The following is a 6,000-nucleotide window of genomic DNA, read 5'->3' as shown; positions in this document are numbered from 1 at the left end:
CAAGAAGAGACTACTGGTAGCTTTGCAAGCACAGAGCCTTGGGGCAAGAGCCAGTGGTGTTCCACAGGGGGACCTCACAATTCAAGTCCCAGCTGGTTAGGTTTTTGGTTGACTTGACACAAACTAAGGTCATCTGGAAAGAGGGAATCTCAACTGAGAAAATGCCTCCATCAGATTGGTCTATAGGCAAGTCTGTGGGAGCATTTTCTTGATTAATGATTGCTGTGGGAGGGCCCAGCCCAGCCCTGTGGGCGGTGACATGCTTGAAACCCGGGGTTGTAGGAGAAAGCAGCTGGGGAGAAAGCAAGTAAACAGCATTCCTCTAAGGTCTCAGCTTCAGTTCCTGCCGCCGGCTTCCTGCCCTGCTTGAGTTCCTGCCTTGACTTCCTTTGAAGGCAGCCTATGATCTTGACATTTAAGTCCTCTCCCCAAGTTGCTTTTGATGCTGGTGTTAATCGCAGCCGTAGCATGCAGCATGCAAACTAAGACACGGCCCTCAAGCTCAGTGATTTGGGTCGCAGCACAGAGACCCTTTCCCAGGAGGAGCAGGCTCGTCCTCCCTGTGTGTGTGTGTGTGTGTGTGTGTGTGTGTGTGTGTGTGCGCGCGCCCGCGCGCGCCCGCGATCCGGCAGGTGAGTAGGCAGGTACGCCGCTGCCCCGCCCTCAACCGGCAGAGGCGAGGCCGGGGCACGCCCTCGGCTGCTGGGTGACTTAGGGGACGCGCGCGGCAAACAACCTGGCCTCAGAGTGGCAACTGACAAAGGCGGGGGCGCGCCCTGCGCGTGCACGGCAGGCAGCAGAGCCTCCCAGGGCCGTGCAGCCGGAGCCCGGCGGGCGCCGAGTGACACCGGAGGGCAACCGGCGCGTGCGCGGTGAGTCCAGCCCGGCGACAGGACGCCGCCAGGAGGGCTGCGGGGGGCGGTGGGGAAAGGAGGGTGGGGGGAGAGGGGGGGAGAAACAGCTGCTGGACAGATGAGGAGCGCGAGGTGGGGGGCAGAGAGGCGGGGTGCGGCCGGATACCAGACCCCAAGGTGCTGGGTCTCTAGTCTCTTAGGAGCTCAAGCCACCCGATCCAGGTGGCCTCACCGCGCCCCTTTCTGGGTGGGAAACAGGTCCAGGAAGGTATGCTGGGCTAGAGCAAATGATTACTGTTTCGCATTTTTTTTTTTTTTCTTTAAATCTCGTTGCCTGTATTGGATGTGAGGCGGCTTTTCATAAGACCCCATTCATTAAAACAAAGGAAAATCCAGGAAATCTCAAAGGAATCCAGGCTAAAAACTATACTTTTGAGTAGACCGGCAAGGCCAGGGACGAAAGGATCAGAAATCCGAGATGGGTTGACTGAATTGGCCCGATAGAAAAGTGGTATCAGAACTGGGTCCAGGAAGCAGAATTGTGGGTCCAGGAGGCAGTATTGTGGCTCCCGCGTGCTGGCCAGTTGGAGGAGGAGAAGCCCACCCCAGGCGCAGGTGCTGGTTCTTGGCCCTCTGGAGGTCAGTGGTCCAGAGGAACAGCTGTCCACTGAACATTCAGGCAGAACTTCTGAGAACAGTTCGTTCCATTGCAGAGAGGGAGCCGGTGGCGGGGTCGGCAGCATTCAGATCTCCTATGTGAACTGGGAAAGCCCAGTTCGCCCTTTTCCAGGCCCAGGGCCTTGCCTTCCAGGCTGTTTTGAGTGGAAAGTCTGGTCACCTGGCACGCAGTACATGCTCAACAGAAGGGCTGATGCTGATAATGCTGTCAAACACGACTGTGCCAGTTAGGAACGACCTGGAAGGAACTGGGCTTTATCCAAAGTAAAATACCATGAAAACTTTAAAAAGTGTGTACATGAGGAGAGCCGAGGAGGTCGCGCAACTCCGAAAGCCTTGCAAGCCTGAGAGCTTGAAATCGGATCCCCAACATCCACTTAAAAGCTGGCCCTTTTGGGAGCCAAGGGGTGGGGCAGGCAGAGATAAAGGGCTCCCTGAGGCTTGCTGGCTAACCACCCTAGCCAAATCAGGTTCAGTGGGAGATTGCCATAAAATAAGGTGGAGAGAGACCAGGAAGACATCCTACCAGGACCTCTAGCCCCCACTCACATGTACCACCCCAAAGACAAAAATGTACCCATGAAAGTAATAATAAAGTCAACACTACCGTGACTAGCAAAACACTGCACACACCCCGGTGAAAGTACCTTAAATAAGGGTGCAATGAAGAACTCCATTCATTATTTTTAATTATGTATGTGTTATGTATTTATTTAATGTATGTATGTATTATGTATTCATTTTAATTATGTGTATGTGTGTCTGTGCATTGGGTCTGTGCATGTCGGTACTCTCTGAGGTCAGGTGCCTCCTATCCACATGGAGTTACAGGTGGTGGTGAGCTGGATGCCATTGGCCAGAGCAACTGAACTCAGGTCCTCTGGAAGATCAGCAAGCATTCTTAACCACTGAACCGCCTCAGTGGGCCCTCAGTTTCCTCTATGACCCAAAGTCAAAAGTGAAAATGGAAAAGTACCAGATACTCTGACAAGGATGGTTCCTAGGCGTCGCTTGCCTCTTTCCAATGGAGCCAGAACCTTATGGTGTGTTTTTAAATGAGGAAAGGAGGACATGAACTGGGACCTGGCAGCACCATTCTTATTCAGACACACAGGCTCATTGAATTTCTTCCAGGGCACAGGATTCACCAACAGCTGGCTCGCATCTCCCTTGGCTCAGCGGATTACTGTGGTAAACAGTGCCTGGGTTGATTCTGCTCCAGCTCAAATCAATGGCTTTTTATTTAACTACGGAGGAGGGGGTGTGTCCGAGTGCTGTCACCAAAGCAGCATGGCATTTATCAAGCTTGACACTCCACAGCCTTATGCTTGTTTATTGACGGGCTGAAGAACTTTAAATCTGTGGATCTAGAATTATGAAGACACAACCTGGACAGACCCACTGATCTATAAAAAAGATCTGCTCTTAAAAAAAAATATACTGTATGGTCTCCTTTCTCTACCTTTCAGCCTTCCAAGGAGAGCCAGGAAAGGGCAAATAGCTGTTGTTGTTTAACTTGGGTTAAGACACATACCACCTGTCTGCCCTGTATTTACAAAGGAGAAGAAAGTGTGTGTGTGTGTGTGTGTGTGTGTGTGTGAGTGTGTGTGTGTGTGATGTCTTTGCTCTTTCCCACCTCTGTATCACTGTTTCCTTAACTCACAGGGGTCCCTTTTTCTTTGGCATGGTTATTTTGGTAACTTATGCTGTGATTTTGTTTCACGGTTGTTTTATTTTACTATGTTGTGTATATGGATGTTTTGCCTGCCTGTATGTCTGTATACCACATGTATGCAGTGTCCCCAGAAACCAGAAGAGGACACCAGGTCCCCTGGAACTGGCTTTAAAGCTAGTTTCGCACTGTCATATGGGTGCTGGAGATTGAATGCAGGTCCTCTGGAAGAGCAGCCAGTGCTCTTCATAACTGAACTGTTGCTCTAGTTCCCCCACCCCCCCCCCCACAGTTGTTTCTAACATTTTCAATTTTCTTTAGAGGACAATCTATAGCAAATATGCTTCGAGTTTCAACAAAAGTCCCCTCCTTACTTGATAACAGCTGTGTGCTCCACCACCCCTCCCCAAGACCCACTTACTCCATTCCCAGCAGAACAGAATTTCTCAAGAAATGATTTATAGAACACATACATCAAAAGCTCCTAGACATTTGCTAAGTTGCTTCAGCCTAGCCCACTGAATCAAAACCTTCTAGAGGGAGTTCTGTGCCTAATATGTATGTGTTTCTGATGATTCTCATACCCTGCGGTGACCTGTGTGCTGTGGGATGGTGGTTAGTGTGGAGGACTGTGCCCTCTTCTCTACATCCCTCTGTGTGGTTTACTTACTTCTGTCATGAACAAGCGCCTCTTCCATAATTTAAGTATTAAGAATTTAAATATCATACATTGAAATGATACTTAAGTTTTCAATTGTATTTTATAATTTTATTATAAATTTATTTAATTAATTAAATTACTATATAATTTAATTTTAAAGATGTTGTTCAAGAAAATAGACGAGTAGCAGTTATGTGCTTGAGAGGGTACTCACAGTTATCAACCTCAGAGAAAGGAAAAAAGATGGACTGTGCCAATGGTTACTAGGAAGCAGAGCAGATGAACTCACCACTGGCGGGAATGTCAAACCAGAAGACTTTACAAAGAGCTTAACATAGGGGTTGGGGATTTAGATCAGTGGTAGAGTGTAGAGTGCTTACCTAGCAAGCGGGAAGGCCCTGTGCTTGGTCCTCAGCTCTGGCAAAAAAAAAAAAAAAAAAAAAAGAAAAAGAGCTTAACATTTCCGTGTAAGTTAAGGAACCCTACCATGTGACCCAAACATTCCACTACTAAGTCCAGCTCTGTGGTAAGAGATGAACAAGTTAGGTAACAGGAAACAACAGGTTGTTTATCTAGTATGTTGGTAATCATACTGTACAAACATACCCATAACATATGTATATCCATATCAACATATGTATGTCCATAGCAGAATATTATGCAGTTGTAAAGAGTGGTGAGGTATGATTACATGCTCCTGCATGGTCAGATCTCAAAATAATTTTTCTGAGAGAAAGAGACAGATGCTGGGCGGTGGTGGCGCATGCCTTTAATCCCAGCACTCAGGAGGCAGAGGCAGGCGGATCTCTGTGAGTTCGAGGCCAGCCTGATCTATAGAGTGAGATCCAGGACAGGCACCAAAAAACTACAAAGAGAAACCCTGTCTCGAAAAACCAGAGAGAGAGAGAGAGAAAGAGAGAGAGAGAGAGAGAGAGAGAGAGAGAGAGAGAGAGCGAGCCAGAGAGAGTATATAGTATCTAGTTCCCTCTTGTATAAAATTCAAGGGGAATTGCTATTCCTTTTCTGACCTCAAATTTTCCAGTGTCTTCTGAGAAGCACCAAAGACTTGTATAAGGTCATATTAGTCTAACTCTGCTTGTAGCATGTCATTGACAACTTCATCATGGTTCTTTGTGTTCATCTATATCACTTATTCAGTTTATTAACAGCACACATATCATATGCTAACTCTAGAGCAGACAATAAATGATATGCTAATGAAAAAAAATAAGACACGGTCCCCTGCCCTGGAGAAGTTTATGTTTTGTTTTATGAACCACTGCATAATAAAACAAATAAATACATTTGTTATTGAGGACAGAGTGACTCCTTGGAAAGGGCATTGGAGTCAAGGAAGACTGGTCTAGATTTTGGCTTTTAATATCTATTATTATGTGTGTGTGTGTGTGTGTGCATGCACACCTACATGAAAATGCCCTGGTATGTATGTGGAAGTCAGGATATTACTTTTGGGAGGCAGGGTCTCTTGTTTCTGTCTCTGCATTATGTATGCCTGGAAACTCCCAGGACAGTTTCTTTATGTTGGCCGTCCTGGGAGCTTCCAGGTGATTCTCCAGGCTCCACCTTGCATCTCAACATGGGAGTACTGCGATTACAGATGACATGGGTTCTGGGGATTGAACTCGGATCACCAAGCTTGTGAGGTGGACTATGTTCCCAACCCCTCCTCACCTGTCTTTTAGGTAGAGGAATAAGGTGACCAATATCATGGTTTTCTGTTCTATGGGGTGGTGTGTGTGTGTGTGTGTGTGTGTGTGTGCTGGGCATCAAACTCAGGGCCCTGCACAGGCTAGGCACAAAACCTCCCCTTGAGCATACAGCCCAACTTCAATTCCCCCCTTAAGATTTTATCGAAGATGTATCTACTTTTACATTTTATTTATTTTTATTTGTATGAGTGTTTTGCCTGTTTGTATGCCTATACACCATGTGTGTACCTAGTGTCTAAGAAGGCAAAAAGGGGTGATTCATCCCTTGGGATTAGAGTTACAGACAGTCGTGAGCTGCCCTGTAGGTGCTGGGAATTGAACCGGAGTCCTCTGGAAGAACAGCCAGTGCTCTTAACAGCTCATCCATCTCTTTGGCACCTATTAAAGATATTTCTCAAAAATGAG

General features: G+C 47.2%; 1 protein-coding gene across 3 annotated transcripts in view; it reads left to right on the top strand.

Moving 5' to 3' along the window:
• Positions 1 to 406: 406 nt before the first annotated feature.
• The window catches only part of Arhgef37 (Rho guanine nucleotide exchange factor 37), a 46,322-nt gene continuing 40,728 nt past the window's right edge, over positions 407 to 6,000 (top strand). For 2 of the 3 annotated variants that reach the window (XM_036204954.1, XM_036204955.1), the window contains exon 1: positions 407 to 872. The gene's annotated coding sequence lies outside the window, so the exon portion shown is untranslated. The remainder of the gene's footprint in view (positions 873 to 6,000) is intronic. The other variant, XM_036204953.1, reaches the window with a different exon arrangement.

The sequence above is a fragment of the Onychomys torridus genome, chromosome 13 (assembly GCF_903995425.1).
Source record: "Onychomys torridus chromosome 13, mOncTor1.1, whole genome shotgun sequence".
In the NCBI taxonomy this organism is placed as follows: Eukaryota; Metazoa; Chordata; class Mammalia; order Rodentia; family Cricetidae; genus Onychomys; species Onychomys torridus.
The sequence above is the reverse complement of the archived record's forward strand: the minus strand, read 5'-3'. Positions and strand labels throughout refer to the sequence as shown.